Source organism: Narcine bancroftii, chromosome 4 (assembly GCF_036971445.1).
Source record: "Narcine bancroftii isolate sNarBan1 chromosome 4, sNarBan1.hap1, whole genome shotgun sequence".
NCBI classification, from domain to species: domain Eukaryota; kingdom Metazoa; phylum Chordata; class Chondrichthyes; order Torpediniformes; family Narcinidae; genus Narcine; species Narcine bancroftii.
In genome coordinates, this window is record NC_091472.1 from 33300101 (window position 1) to 33316549 (window position 16449).

Here is a 16449-nt window from a genome sequence, read left to right on the forward strand (position 1 = left end):
TTCCTACTTTTGTTTGGGTTTATAGCTTATTTCATCATTTTCCTTCTCTTGCAGCTTGATGTACTTGTTCGTTATAAATCTTTTTATTATCATTGTTTCTGTAATCACATATTCAAAGCTGCTTCCTTCTGGTAATCTCAGTCTGTTTCCCAATTTATCCTTTAAGTAGGCTTTCAGTTGATGGTATGCAAACATTGTACCATGAGTTATTCCATATTTGTACTTCATTTGTTCAAATATTAATAAGTTATTTCCCAAAAAACAATTTTCTATTCTTTTAATTCCTTTTCTCTCCCATTCTCTAAAGGAAAGGTTATCTATTGTAAAAGGGATTAGCTGATTTTGTGTCAATAATAATTTTGGTAGTTGGTAATTTGTTTTTTACCTTTCTAAGTGAATCTTCTTCCATATATTGAATAAATGATGCAGTACTGGTGAGCTTTTATATTGCACCATCTTTTCATCCCACTTATAAAGTATATGTTCCGGAACCTTCGCCCCTATTTTATCAAGCTCTATCTTAGTCCAATCTGGTTTTTCCCTTGTCTGATAAAAATCTGATAAATTCCTTAATTGTGCTGCTCTATAATAATTTTTAAAGTTTGGTAACTGCAAACCACCTTGGTTGCACCTCTCTGTTAATTTATCTAACGCTATCCTCAGTTTCCCCCCCTTTACATAAAAATTTCCTTATTATTCTTTTTAGTTCATTAAAGAATTCCTCTGTTAAGGGAATTGGTAATGATTGAAATAAGTATTGTATCCTTGGGAAGACATTCATTTTAATGTAATTTACCATCTCTATCAATGTTAGTGGTAATTCTTTCCAATGTTCTAAGTCTTCCTGCAATTTCTTTATTAGTGGCTGATAATTTAATTTGTACAGGTGGCTTAAATTATTATCTAACCTAATACCTAGGTATTGGATGGCTTGTGTTTGCCATTTAAATGGTGATTCTTTTTAAAATTCTGTACAATCCGCATTATTCATCGCCATCACTTCATTTTTATTTGCATTGATCTTGTACCCCGATATTTCTCCATATTCCTTCAATTTCTTATGTAGTTCTTTTATTGATATTTCTGGGTCTGTTAAGTATACTATGATGTCATCTGCAAATAAACTGATTTTATACTCCTTCTCCTTTATTTTTATCCCTTTTATTTTATTTTCTGTTCTTATCAGTTCTGCCAATGGTTCTATTGCTAAAGTGAACAGTGAGGGAGATAGTGGACATCCCTGCCTAGTTGACCTACTTAATTTAAATTGGTTTGATACATATCCATTTACTTTTACCTTCGCCAATAATCCATTATATAATGTTTTAATCCAATTAATATATTTTCTGGTAGATTGAACCTCTGTAGTACTTTGAATAAATAATTCCATTCTACCCTGTCAAAGGCTTTCTCTGCATCTAAAGCTACAGTCACTGTTGGCTTCTTATTTCCTTGAACTGCATGAATTAGATTAATAAATTTACAGACATTATCCGCTGTTCATCTTTTCTTAATAAATCCAGTTTGATCTTGTTTTACTATTTTTGGTACACAGTCAGCCAATCTGTTTGCTAATAATTTTGCTATTATCTTATAATCTGAATTAAGTAGAGATATTGGTCTATATGATGCTGGTATTAGTGGATCTTTCTCCATCTTTAGTATTACTGTAATTATTGCTGTTTTACATGAATCTGGCAAGTTTTGTGTTTCTTCTATCTGGTTGATTACTTCCAGGAGAGGAGGAATTAATAACTCTTTAAATGTTTTATAGAATTTTATTGGGAATCCATCCTCTCCAGGCATTGTATTGTTCGGCAGCTTTTTTAATATATCCTGTACTTCCTCTATTTCAAATGGTTTTTTAAGTTTGTTTTGCTCCTCTTGCAATTTTGGCAGTTCAATTTTAGCTAAAAACTCTTCTATTATATCATCTTTTTCCTCATTCTCAGTTTGGTATAATTGTTCATAAAATTCCTTAAAGTTCTCATTAATCTCCATTGGATTATATGTAATTTGTTTGTCCTTTTTCCTTGATGCCAACACAGTTCTTTTAGCTTGTTCTGTTTTAAGTTGCCAGGTTAATACTTTGTGTGTTTTTTCTCCGAGCTCATAATACTTTTGCTTTATTTTCATTATGTTCTCCTCCACCTTATATGTTTGTAATGTTTCATATTTTATTTTTTGTCCACCAATTCTCTTATTTTTGTTATATCGTCCCTTTTTGCTAGTTATTTTTCTGTACTTACTATCTCCCTTTCCAACTGCTCTATTTCACGATTGTAGTCTTTTTTCATCTTAGTTACATAACTTATTATCTGCCCTCTAATGAAGGCTTTCATTGCATCCCATAATATAAATTTGTCTTTCACTGATTCTGTATTTATTTCAAAGTACATTTTAATTTGGCATTCATCTCTAAATTCCTGTCTTTTAAATAGTATGGAGTTCAATCTCCATCTATATGTTCTTGATGGGATGTCCTCCAGTTCTATTGCTAATAACAGGGGTGAGTGATCAGATAGCAATTTTCCTAACTCTCCCTTGAATATGGGCCAATAACAAAAACACATCAATCCTTGAATATGTTTTATGCCTACTCGAATAATATGAGTATTCTTTCTCCCTTGCATGTTGCCTCCTCCATATATCCATAAGTTTCATTTTCTGCATTGATTTAACCATAAAATTGGCCACTTTATTATTTTTGCTAGTCTTTTGTCCAGTTTTATCCAACATTGGATTCAAATTAAGGTTAAAATCCCCTCCTATCAATATATTCCCCTGCATATCTACAATCTTCAAAAAAAATATCTTGCATAAACTTTTGATCCACTTCATTAGGTGCATATATATTGATCAAATTCCAGAATTCTGAATATATCTGACACTTTATCATTACATACCTCCCTGCTGGATCTATTATTTCCTCCTCTATTTTGATTGGTACATTTTTATTTATTAATATAGGTACGCCTCTGGCTTTTGAATTATACGATGCTGCCGCTACATGCCCTACCCAGTCTGTCCTTAATTTATTATGTTCCACTTCAGTTAGATCCATTTCTTGCACAAATGCTATGTCTATTTTTTCAGGAAATTTAATAGCTTTTTCTGTTTAATTTGGTTATGTATTCCATTGATATTTATAGTCATATAGTTCAACATGGCCATCTCATATTCTGTTTACACCTCATTTCCGCTTCCTCACCACCACCTTTTCCCCATTTTCATCTCTCAATTTTCCCTTTTTGACTCAATATATGACAACACTTTTAAAACATAAAATACTTCAACAACTCCCACATCTAAAATTCTTTTAACCCCAAATATCTCCCAACCTCTCTCAGTTGCCCCTTGTCCCTTGCCGGGCAACCACAACTCCCCTCTCCATTTGGATTGCGAACCTGCTCGCAAGCGCCAACTGATTTTGCTGTGAATGTTATTCTCTCCCACCCTACCCCCTCCAGAAAATACTTTTATCTTCTCATATAACAAAGCTCACCCTCTTTTTTCCCCCTTACTTCCTTTCTTCCCTTTTCTTTCCTTTCTTTAGTTCTTAGTTATACATTATTTTTACAACTTTATATGTATTTTGTCATCATTCTTCATTTTTGTTACATCTCTTCATTTCTCCTTCTGTCCTGCAGGCATTCTGCAAATTCTCGTGCTTCCTCTGGATCCGAGAACAGTCTGTTTTGCTCCCCCGGGATAAATATTTTAAGCACAGCTGGATATCTTAACATAAATTTATAACCTTTTTTCCATAGGATTGATTTTGATGTATTAAACTCCTTCCTCTTCCTTAAGAGTTCAAAACTTATGTCTGGGTAAAAGAATATTTTTTGACCCTTGTATTCCAATGTTTTTTTTGTCTTCTCTAATTTTATTCCTTGCCCTCTCCAGTATATTTTCTCTTGCTGTGTATCTCAGAAATTTTACTAAAACCGATCTTGGTTTTGGCTGTGTCTGTGGTTTCGGATCTAGTGTTCTGTGTGCCCTTTCTATTTCCATTTCTTCCTGTATTTCTGGCATTCCCAGGACCTTTGGGATCCATTCTTTTATAAATTCTTTCATATTCATTCCTTCTTCATCTTCCTTTAGGCCCACTATCTTTATGTTGTTTCGCCTACTATAGTTTTCCATTATATCCATCTTCTGAGCTAACAACTCTTGTGACTCTTTAACTTTTTTGTCACTTTCTTCCAATTTTCTTCTTAAGTCATTTACTTCCATTTCTACAGCCGTTTCTTGTTCTTCCACATTGTCTAATCTTTTCCCTATTTCTGTCATGACCAGCTCTATTCTACTCACTTTTTCTTCTGTACTTTTCATTTTACTAAATTCTAATGTCAACCATTCTTTTAATGTTCTCATTTGTTCTTGAAATTTTTTAAAATCTATATACTGTCCATCTATTTTACCTTCTATTTCTCTGTGCAGAACTCAGTCTTCTTCTTCCTCTTCTTCTGTGTCTGCACCTGTGTTTGTGTCTTCTACTTCTCTTCCTTGTATTTGTGTCTCTTCTGACTTACTTGTTGAGTTGCTTGCCTCACTTTGCTGGGCTTCTTCTTGCTTGGCTTCTTGCTGGTCCTCTTCTTCTGGGCTAGTTATCTGTTGCTGTTCTTCTTTCCTATCACTCCCTTTCCTGTCACTTTTCTCTTCTTCCAGCTGAGAGGCCTGGTGTCGGTTATCCCTCATCAGGTCGCGCTGTGTTTGCTCACTCCTCAGCTGGGTCCACCTCCCGTCAGTGTTCTCTTTTTCCTTAGTGAGCACACTGCACGCTTTTGTCTGGCTCAGAGACCCACTTTTGCAGTCCAGCGGTTGGGAGGTTGCAACTCTGCGGGGTCATCACCAACCTTGGGGAACAGGTTCTTTTCTCCATGATGGCTCCCTGTTTCTTCATGCAGGTAATGCTTTCTCCTTTCTCTTCCGGTGTCTTTTATTCTTCTTTTTTTCCCATTGTTTTTACTTTTTCCTTCTTGGGTGCCATTTTCTTTCTTTTCTCCACAATTTTATCTTTTATTTGTTATGTTTTGTGTTTCTTGAACTTTGTATTTTCTTCACTCTATTTCTTCTTTTCTGGAGAAGGCTGGTATTCTCCTATCGGCCACTACTCCATCATGTGACTCCTCTGGGAGATACTCATTGAGGCAATTCACTCTACTTTTCTTGAGCACCAGGATGATTGATGCCCTTTTGAAGCAGGTGGGAACCTTTGACTGCAGCTATGAGAGGTTGAAAATATCCGTGAACACTCCGGCTAGTTGGTTGGTGCAGACAGGTATGCTGTCAGGCTCTGACAAGGGTTTACCCTCTTGAATTATGTTCTGACATCATCCTCAGAGACATATATCACAGGGTCTTCAGCCTTTTCAGGGATTCTAGTAGGCACTGTTTATTTTTTCTACTCAAAGCAGTCATAGAAAGTGTTCAGCTCATCAAGTAGTGAAGCATCACATCCATCTATTGTGTTCGTCCTTGCTTTGTAGGCTCCAATGGCCTACATTCTCTTCCATAGCTGATGTGTATGTGTCTCTGTCTCTAGCTTCCTCTGGAATTGCCACTTGCTTCAGAGAAGGCCTTTTGCAGTCGTACCTGGTTTTCTTGTAGAGATCTAGATCCAGACTTAAACATCCTTGTTCTCACTCCTAGTAGGTTGCGAATCATCTAATTCATCCAGGGCTTCAGATGGGGAACACTTGGTATGTGCATATGGGCACACATCGTCCACGCAGGTCTTTATGAAGTCAGTGATACCTGTTGCATATTTATTCAAGTCTATGGATGAGTTCGTGAATATGTTCCAGACCACTGATTCAAGCCAGTCCTGCAGATGCTCCTCCGCCTTCCTTGGCCTTACTTTTGCCATCTTCACTACTGGTGTTGTAGTCCTCAATCTTTGCTTGTATGCCAGGAGTAGAAGTAAAGCTAGGTAATCAGACTTGCCAAAATGCGGTCATGGTATGGCTCAGTAGGCACTCTTCATGGTGGTGTAGCAATTGTCAAGAGTGTCTCTCATGTGACGTGTAGTTTTTCAGAGACTTCTTCAAAGCAAATAAGAGTTTATTTGGCCTGATTGAAGTCTCCGACAATGATCAGGATCTGCTGTCTCATGGTTGTTAATCAGTGTTTGAGATTCCAAATTGCAACACCTCACACATGCTGCATTAAATTCCATCTGCCATTTTTCAGTCCATTTTTCCAGCTGGTCCAGATCCCTCTGCAAGCTTTGAAAACCTTCTTTGCTGCCAACAACGCCTCTAATCTTAGCGTCATCTGCAAATTTTCTGATCTAATTTACCACATTATCATCCAGATCATTGATATAGATGACAAACCACAATGGTCCAAGCATTGATCCCTGAGGCACACCACTAGTCAAAGGCCTCAAGTCTGAGAAGCAATCATCCACCTCTACTAACTGGCTTCTCCCGTCCAGCCATTGTTAAATCCAGATCACTAGTTCACCATAAATACCAGAACATCTGAACATTTCTGACTAACCTCCCATGTGGGACTTTGTCAAAGGCTTTACTAAAGTCCATGCACAAGTGGTCCCTTACTTACGACCTATGTGACTTACGACCATCCGTAGATACGATTTTAAAAAATGTATGTTTTTAAAAATAAAGAAAAAATATAAAATATGTAAATATAAAAATTATGCATAAAGTCTCAGGGATCCATGGACTGTTTATTTGACAGACCAACATGGCAACAGCCACGGGCTGGGAGGGTGCCAAGACACTGCTGCCACCAAATGTGTTCTATTTTCGGGACATGAAGGCACTGGTGGACTCGATGTCTGAGGTGGGGGAGGTGAGTGCAGGCCAGGTGCCTGTGGTGGTGGACAATGAATCTTTCCATGGCCAGGCAAGCTAGGCTGTGGACAAAGTGCCATGGCTCCAGTTTAAGAATGTGTTGGCTTGGAGTAGCATACGTCCGACTTGCATCCATTCTGACCGGTCGGTCAAAACAGAACTAGGATGTATGTCAGGGACCATCTGTAGTCAACATCCACAGCTTTTCTTTTGTCAAATTTTCTGGTAAGCTCCTCAAAAAATTCAATAAGATTGGTTAAACAAGACCGACCATGCGCAAAACCATGTTGACTATCCCTGATCAGTTTCTGACTATCCAAATAATTGTATATTGATCTCTTAGAATACCTTCCAATAATTTACCTCACTGGTCTATTCTGGAGACTTTTTTAAACAGCAGAGCAACGTGAGCTACCTCCCATCCTCCAGCACCTCACCCATAGTTAAGGACATTTTAAATATTTTTGCCAGAGCCCCTGTAATTTCAATACTATGCTCCCTCAAGGTCCAAGGAATTTATCCACTCTTATTTGCTTTGGAGAAAGCAAGCACTTTATCCTCTTTAATCTGTATAGGTTCCATGACCTCATTGCTTGCTTTCCTTACTTCCCACGACTCTGTGCCTGTTTCCAGAGGGAATACTTAAAAAAAAGACATTTAAGAACTCCCCCATCTCTTTTAGCTCCATACAAAGCGACCACTCTGATCTTCAAGTGAACCAATTTTGTTTTACATTCCTTTTGCTTATCTGCATACCTGTAGAAACTCTTGTGATTTTCCTTCATATTGTCTCCCAAAGAAACCTCATGTCTTTTTTAAGCCTTCCTGATTTATTTCTTGAGGATTTCCTAGTATTTTGTATACTCCTCACATCCTAATTTGCTCCGTGTTGCCTATATCTGCTATGCACCTCTCTCTTCTTCTGAACCAAATCCCCCAAATCCCTCAAGAACCAAGGTTCCATAAGCCTGCTAACCTTGCCTTTAACCCTGACAGGAACTTATAAACTCTGTACTCTCAAAATTTTACCTTTGAAGGTCCTCCACTTACCTCACATATCCTTGCCAAGAAAACAACATCCCAATCCATGCAATCTAGATCCTTTCTCATTTCCTCAAAATTAGTCTTTCTCCAATTTAGAATATCAACCCAAGACCCAGACCTATCCTTCTCCATAATTAACTTGAAACTAATGGCATTATGATCACTAGACCCAAAGTATTCTCCTACACATACTTCTGTCACTTGTCCTGTCTCATTGCCTAAAAGTATTGCATTCTCTCTGGTTGGTACCTCTATACTGTGTATCTGCCATCCAGCCTTTTTACATTATGGGAGTCCTAGTCAATATGTGGAAAATTAAAATCCCCTAATATCACAACCATATGTTTCCTGCAGCTGTCTGCTATCTCTGTACAGATTTGATCCTCCAATTCTCATTGACTATTTGGCTATCTATAATATAATCCCATGAGTGTGTCATACGTTTCCTGTTTCTCAGCTCCACCCATACAGCCTCAGTAGACAAACCCTCTGGTCTGTCCTGCATGAGCACAGCTGTGATATTTTCCCTGACAAGCAATGGCATTCCTCACCTTTCACCCACCCACCCCCCCATTCTATCATGTCTAAAGCAATGGAAGCCCAGAACATTGAGCTGCCAGTCCTGCCCCTCCTGCAAGCAAGTTTCACTAATGACCACAATCTCATAATTCCACATGCCAATCCACCCTCTAAGGTTGTCTACCTTTCCTACAATACTCCTTTCATTGAAATAGATGCACTTTAGAAAATTTCAGCCACGTACAACCCATTGACTTCTAACAGTGCATGCAATTTTAATATCATCTTTTCTCTCCCCCACTCCTCTATCTGTTCTGGCACTCTAATTCCCATTCCCCTACAAATATAGTTTAAACCCAGCACTAGCAAACCTCCCCACAAAGATGTTAGTCCCCTTCCAGTTCAGATGCAAACCATCCCATCGAAACGGGTCTCACCTTTCCTGGAAGAGAGCTCAATGATCCTGAAAACTGAAGCCCTCCCTCCTGCACAATGTTTTTAGCCACATGTTAAGCTGCATTATCCTCCTATTTCTAACCTCATTAGCACATGGAACTGGTAGCAATCCTGAGATCACAACCATGGAGGTCCTGTCCTTCAACCTAACACCTAACTCCCTGAACTCTCCTTGCAGGACCTTCTCACACTTCCTATCCATGACATTGGTCCCTAGGTGGACCACAATATCTAGCTGCTCACCTGAGAATGTTATGAACTCAATCTGAGATATCTCTGACCTTGGCACATGCTATCCGGGATACTCAATCTGTTCCACAGAACCCTAGCTATGAAATCCTCTTTCATTGCAGCTCACCTCTTCTCCCTTGCCATCTAGCCACAGGACCAAACTCCGTGCCAGAGAACTGATAGCCGTGGCTTTTGCCTGTTAGGTCATTCCCCACAACAATATCCAAAATTATATACTTTTTATTGAGGGGAACACCCACAGGGGTGCCCTGCACTGTCTGGCTGTTCCCTTTCCCTCTCCTGACTGCCATCCATCTATCCTCCTCCTGCCTCTTAGGTGTGAGAGTATCCCTGTAACTCCTGTCTATCAACCCCCCCCCCCCCCCGTCTCCTGAATGATCCAGAGTTCATCCAGCTCCAGCTCCATTTCCTTAACTCGGCTTGTCAGGAGCTGCAGCTGGATGCACTTCTCACAGATGAAGTAAATAGGGATACTATTGGCTTCCCTGATGACCCACATTCAGCAAGGAACATAGGAACATAGGAAGTAGGAACAGGAGTAGGCCAAAAATGGCCCATCGCGCCTGCTCCGCTATTCAATACTATCATGGCTGATCTAATTTATGACCTAACAGTGATCAAGATTAGCTGTTTTTGCTGTATTCCCACTGTTTATGATTAGAAGAACAAAATATATGATATCTAAAACCTGTGCCTACCTGCTGAATCCTTTTTGTTCCTCGAATAGGGTGCCCCTTTTTTACTTCAACTCCTACTATCCCTTGCCTCTTGCCTGATCTCGACAAAGTCTGTTGAGCCAAAGCCTTAACATTCTGACTTAGTCCATCCTGATGATGCCTGCTCCCTCATGACTTTCTGAATGGGTCTACCATGGGGGATTTTGTCAAATGCCTTACTAAAATCCATTTATACCATATCTATCACCAATCTTCATCAATTTCTTTGATACAAAACCTGACAATTCTTGCATTATATATAGTAGAACTTACAGAATAAAGTACATTACAACCTTAGATTTCTCTACCACTCCATCCCCCTTTGTCCATCTCTTCCTGTGTCAGACAAGAAGACATTGTAAAATATTGATTGTGGCAGAATTATCACAATTTGAAGGATCATCAACAAATACAGCAGAAAATTGGTTGGAGGTATTTTCTTCCAGCCTAACTCTTGATTTCTTTGGCCATAAAGACTCTTATTTACTTGCGCTTTTTTCCAAACTGACAGAGGGCCATTAACAATACATCAAGGCCCAAATCAATGCCAAGGAATTATATTATTTTTCTCACAGGGAAGTAAAAAGCAGTGAGAACGTTTTTTTTAATTTCCAGAAGGTATGATCACAAAACTCCTGGGTTTAATTGATTGCCTGTTTTTTGATGAAAGCTCGTGTACCTATGCTGATTAATCTGTTGAACCAGGTCATGCCTCATCATGAATGATTAGCTGGTGATTCATAAAGGACAATTTCAATATATTTGGATTCCTTACATTTGTAAATTTAGAATGTGATGGAATTGTGTTATTAATAATCTTCAGTTGTTTTTTTTAATATATATATATATATTAGTAGTTATTTTATGTGTGGCCATTTACTGACACCACAGACCTTTACACATAGAAACTACTTTGTAAGTCAAATGTCTGTACTACCATTGTTGGTTAAAACTGTGTTAACAACCCCATAACCACTGAAGTGATTCTTTAGTGAACCTAAGACAATAGTGTGTACACAGCCATTCAGCTGATTGACCTGGGCAGACAACTTGAAACCACATCACCTTGTAAAACTTTTGGGAAAGAGGAACTTCACACACTCAAGAGAGACACTTAATCAAACAAGCAATTATTTATTTGATAATTTGTATAAATAAAAAAGAGGCCATTTACTATGATTCATGCTTTTGGAGAAATGAAATAAAATTAGTGGTATGGTCATGTCATGCAATTAAAGACACTTCAAGAAGATGTATTTTAATATTGCACCAGGGACATCTGAGATCAGAATTACAGAGACATTCTCAAGAGGATGTCCTGTTGTGGTCTTTCCTTTGCATGGGAAATCCATAAAATCAGTGGCAATGAAGAAAAGCCACTTCACTGTCTCTTTGAAAAGAGGGCATTTCTTCTGTGTCCTTTTCTACATGTGTTTGTGAAATCATTGTGTTAAATACAGATTCTGAAACCTTCATGCAAAAGAGGGGAATTTGTGGAAGATCATTCATATGAAGAAACAGTTTTCTGAAAACCACTCTACTAGACATTCGTAAATTTTGCAAAGTCCGATACCTCACACTTACTCCATAATTGTTTTTGAACAGCAGTAAAGTCTTTGAGTTCCACACAAAAGCTTTCTGAGACTGAACTTTAAAATCATCTCTTCCAAATTAAGGTTAAAGACACACACACACACACACACACACACACACACACACACACACACACACACACACACACACACACACACACACACACACACACAAATTGTGCATAGTGGGGTTAAGTTAGAGTTAAGTTTAGAGGTAAGTAAAATTTTATGCTATTAATAGTTATTAATAATCTAGTACATAACCAGAGAAGTTTATAAAGCTGAAGATGTGCTTTAATAAATAAAAACAGAAACTGCCGAAAATACTGAACAGTCTGTGGAATAAAAAAATAGAGTTAACATTTCAGGTCAATGACATTTCATCAGAATTAAAAGTTAGAAATCAAGCATGTTTTAAGTTACAGAGAAGGGGAAGGGATGGGGAAAAGAAAGAAAAGCAGCAACCAAAAGATACTGAATGTTAGAAATAGTGTTAGTACTGGCTGAGAGAAGGTGGTAAAGGTTGTTGTGGTCATAGATAGAGATACAGCAAGGAAACAGGCCACTGGGTTTGTGCTGTCCTTTAAACACTAATTTTTACATTAATTCTACAGTAACCTTTTTTCACTGAATGACAGAATCATATCACCTATGCCTTCCCAACTATGTTAACTGCTGTTACCTTCTATGGACTTGTACTCCCTCTGTTTCTCAATATTCTGTAAGGCCCTACTGTTCATGTTGTATGTCTCAGTGCTGTAAGAATACTTCACTTCACATTTGTATGGATTAAAGTCCATCTGCCATATTTCAGCCCATTTCACTAACAATTTCTCTCTGCAACTAGACTACTTTTTGATCAATCATTCCACCATTTTTTGTGTCATCTGCAAAGTTACTGATCTTTCCCCCCACATCTAAGTCATTCAGATATATTACAAACAAAAAGGGTCTTGGCACTAACTATGGGTGTCCAATCACAAAAACAACCCTCACATCGCACTCTGACTCCTATTGCCTAACCAATTTTGGATCCAGACACTAACTTGCCCTGGATCACATGGGTCTTACTCTTTTAAACCAATCTCAAATGTGGGACTGAATCAAAGGGTTTTCTAAAGTCTACATAAATCACATCCACTGCCCTGCCTTCATTGATATACTTTGTTATTTCATCAAATAATTCATGCAAATTAGTCAGACACATTGGCTATCTCTAATTAGTCCCTACTCTTCCAAATGACCATTAATCCTGTTCCTCACAACCTTTTCCAGTATCTTCCCTTCAACTGATTTATAGTCAATAATTAGCATTTATTTTCCTGGGGATCACATTTAGTGTCTGGTAAAGATTTAAGTATCTCAAAGCTTCCCTTGCATCCAATAACACCCTGGATAAATCTTGTCTGGTCCTGAGAATTTATCCACTTTTAAGTTCACCAAGGTATTGAATACTTCCTCTTTCTTTATTTGGACGTGAATCAGACTTTCATCAAATTCTTCACTGATTTGTGAATACCGATGGAAAAATATCCTAGAACCTCACTCATTCCTTCTGGCTCTATACATAGATTACCCCTGTTATGTATAATGGGCTCTACATTTTCTCTGGTATTCTTTTTATCTTAATATATAGAATGCCTTCCAATTTACATTAATCCTGTCTGCCATTGACTTCATATGTCACTGCTTTTTTTTTGTATATTTTATTTATTATTAAAAATAAAGCATACAGTCCTGAGAAATTGAAATAGACACATCATTTTCCCATTTAGTCTTCACTTTATAGATATCTGGCTTATGCATTTTGTGTTGTAATAGGGCATATATCTCAGCTATAAGTCCATTTTTACCTCCATCAGTAAGTAAACTTTCAAATCTAGAACGTCTTGGCAACCTTAATGTATGTCCAAAATTATTTAATAACAAATCTTGGACCTGATAATAAGTAAATAATGTATTCAAAAAATATCCATACTTTTACTTCATTCTTTGAAATGAAATAAAACTTCATAACAGTCCTGTTCCCAACATTTCAGAAGTTGATTGTTCACCGAAAAAGAAAAAAGTTTATTCTTATACAAAGGAGTTTTGGCTGAAATTTTACCTTCAGTACCTATAATATTATTTTTATTATTCCATAACTCCATTAAATGGTTCAACACTGGTAAATTATAACTCTGTAGAAGCTGAGAATTCCATTTATAAATAAAATGATCCATTCTTTGTTCATTAATCTGAGCCAATTCAATCTTGGCCCAAACCAAAGATTTGTCCACTTCAAATATTTTATTAATAAAGTTTAATTGTGCCACTTCATAATACTATTGAAAATGAGGAAGTTGCAATCCTCCAAAAGCATATTTCCAAGTCAATTTTTGTAACGACACCCTTGCCATTTTGTCCTTCCATAAAAAAGTCCTCATTAAAGCATTCAAGTCTTTAAAAAACATTTTGAAGAATTCTACATGGAATCGATTTAAAAAGATATTGCATACGGGGAAAGATATTTATTTTTACACAATTTACTCATCCTATCAAAGTTATTGGAAAATATTTCCACTGATTTAAATCATTTTTAATTTTAGTCAATAATGGCAGATAGTTCAAGTCATATAAATAATTATAATTATCATCTGTGATAATTTCCAAGTATTTAATTCTATCAGACCCACTAAATTTTTAAATCTGCTTACAAAACAAATAATCTACAGCCACTAGAGTCATTATTTCCCTCTTATCCCAGTTAACCTTATAACCTGACAATGAGCCACTGTTCCAACCTCGCATGAAGGCTCCCCAATGATTGCATAGGCTGTGTTAAATATATCAAAATGTCATCCGCAAATAAATTTATTTTATACTCATCAGCGTTCACCGAATACCCTTGATATTACCATCTTGTCTAATCATCTGACCCAAAGGGTCAATAACTAATGCAAATAGAGCTGGCGACAAAGGACACCCCTGTCTCATTGATCTAGATATCACAAATGAAGAAGATACTTGCCCATTTGCCATCACCCTAGCCAATGAGTTTTTATATAAAGCCTTTACCCAGCCAATAAAAAATGGGCCTAATTTAAATTTCTCAAGTATTTTAAACAAAAAGCCCCATTCCACTCTATCAAATGCCTTCTCAGCATCTAAAACAACTATCATAGGTTGGCCAGATTGCCCCGAGAAACATTAATTAAAGAAATCAACTTTAAAATATTATTAGTAGAATACTAGTTTTTAATAAAACCAGCTTGGTCTACATGAATCAAATCCAGTAAATACTTAGCTAATCTATTAGCCAAAACCTTAGCAACAATCTACATTCAATAAAGAAATTGGATTATAAGATCCCACTTTTAACAGGCTCCCCATCCTTCTTAAGAATAACTGTAATCAATGCTCCCTTCAAAGAGAAAGAATCTGGAAAAGAACCACTCTCGATAGCCTGTTTTAAAAGCTCCATCACAAAGGAAATAACAGATCCTGAAATTCTTTATAAAATTCTGAAGTAAAATCATCCTCACCTTGGGATTTCCCACCAGGCATTGCCTGTAATGCCTCTTTAACCTCCACAACGGTTAAAAAAAGGCATCTAAATCTTTAACCTCTGCATTCTTTAAAGACAGTAAAATTAAATCAGACAAAAATGTATCAATTTTAATATTATCTTCCGATACTTCAGAAGTATACAACTTCACATAAAATAAACAAAATTCATAATTAATCTCCTGGGCTTCTAAGTAATCAATGTATCCCATCTGATAGTATTTATTGTCCTGGAAGCCTGCTCGGTCTTCAATTGCCCTGCCAACACTTTATGGGCATGTTCACCTAACTCATAATAATGTTGTTTAGTTCTCTGCAATAACTTTTCAAATTTATAAGTTAGTAAAGTATTATATTGTAACTTCAACTTAGTTAAATTAGCTTTTTTTGTTTCCGTCACATCTCACTGTACTTTTTTCTCCAAGCTCTCTATCTCTTTCTCTAAGTCATTCACCTCAACCAAATATGTTTTTTTTTAAAACTCTGACTGTATAACTAATAATTTGTCCCCTCAAATAAGCTTTCAATGCATCCCATAAAACAAATGCACTATTAACCAAACCTTCATTTATTTTTAAAAAGGACTGTATATGTTCCTTCAAAAACTTAATAAACTCAGGGTTTTTCAACAAAAGCGTATTAAATCTCCATCGATACATTATCAGAACCAGTACAAGTAATTAATAATAAAGAATGATCAGACAAAATCCTACTTTTATATTCAGCCTGAACAAATCTTCCTTGCAATTGCACTGATACAGTTAACAATCTGCAACCTACCAACAGTTGCAAAAACTGAATCCAATGTAAAAGATAACTTTTTATAAATTAAAATAGCAACACCCCTTGCTATGGAATTCAAAGAAGATGCTATAACATTTTTTTCTCAATTCAACTTTTAACAATATAACAATATAATAATTTACAGTATGGAAACAGCCCACATCAGCCCCTCTAATCCTCACCAATTTACGTGAAACTCCACTAGTTCCACCTACCCACTCCCATGCCCATAACACTCCAATCCCCTCACATCCATGTACTCATCCAGCCTCCTCTTAAATGACAGAATTGACCCTGCCTCAACTACCTCTTCAGGAAGAGCACTCCACTCAGCCATCACTCTCTGAGTGAAGAAGCATCCTCTCTTGTGCTCGCTTCGGCAGCACATATACTAAAATTGGAATGATACAGAGAAGATTAGCATGGCCCCTGCGCAAGGATGTCATGCAAATTCGTGAAGAAGCATCCTCTTATATTACTCCTAAATTTTTGCCCCCTAACCTTTAACTTATGACCCCTTGTACCAATCTCCCCTACCCTCAGGGTAAAGAGCCTATTCACATCTACTCTGTCTATTCCCTTCATAATTTTAAATACCTCTATCAAATCCCCTCTCAACCTTTTATGCTCCAATGAATAAAGTCCCAGTCTACTCAGTCTTTCTCTGTATCCAAGATACTGCAATCCAGGCAACATTTTTGTAAATCTTCTTTGCAC

At 37.0% G+C, this 16449-nt stretch overlaps 1 long non-coding RNA gene and 1 other non-coding gene across 5 annotated transcripts in view; one reads left to right on the forward strand and one right to left on the reverse strand.

Annotated features, from left to right (window-relative positions):
* LOC138760441 (uncharacterized) overlaps positions 1-16449 on the reverse strand; it is a 217856-nt gene that overhangs the window by 116969 nt on the left and 84438 nt on the right. The window lies entirely within an intron of this gene.
* Positions 16100-16206, forward strand: LOC138762536 (U6 spliceosomal RNA). Its single transcript, XR_011356944.1, has one exon. It is a non-coding gene; the product is annotated as a U6 spliceosomal RNA (small nuclear RNA).